Source organism: Monopterus albus, unplaced genomic scaffold, assembly GCF_001952655.1.
Source record: "Monopterus albus unplaced genomic scaffold, M_albus_1.0 scaffold358.1, whole genome shotgun sequence".
Taxonomy (NCBI): Eukaryota; Metazoa; Chordata; class Actinopteri; order Synbranchiformes; family Synbranchidae; genus Monopterus; species Monopterus albus.
Window position 1 is genome coordinate 329,919 of NW_018128238.1, and position 335 is coordinate 330,253.

A 335-nucleotide genomic window follows, 5' to 3' on the forward strand; every position below is an offset into this window, starting at 1 on the left:
TTAGAGGGTACAGAGCAGTTTCCGCTGTGGCTCCTAGGCTATGGCATCCGCTGCCTCTTTACATTAGGCAGGCCCCCTCGCTGGCCATTTTTAAAACTTACTTGAAGACCCATTTGTATGCCTTGGCGTTTGATATGGCATGAGACTCTGTTTGCTGAGTTTTGGTTTTGGATAGTATTTTGTTATTTTGCTATTTTGGTTCATTTATTTTATTTTATTGTTTTATTCTTATTAATGTAGTTGTTCACGTGTTTGGCTTTAGCTTTGTTAAAATGCTCTATAAAAAAAGTTGAGTTTGTGTGAAGGTTAACCAAATAACTTGATTGTATCCTGAC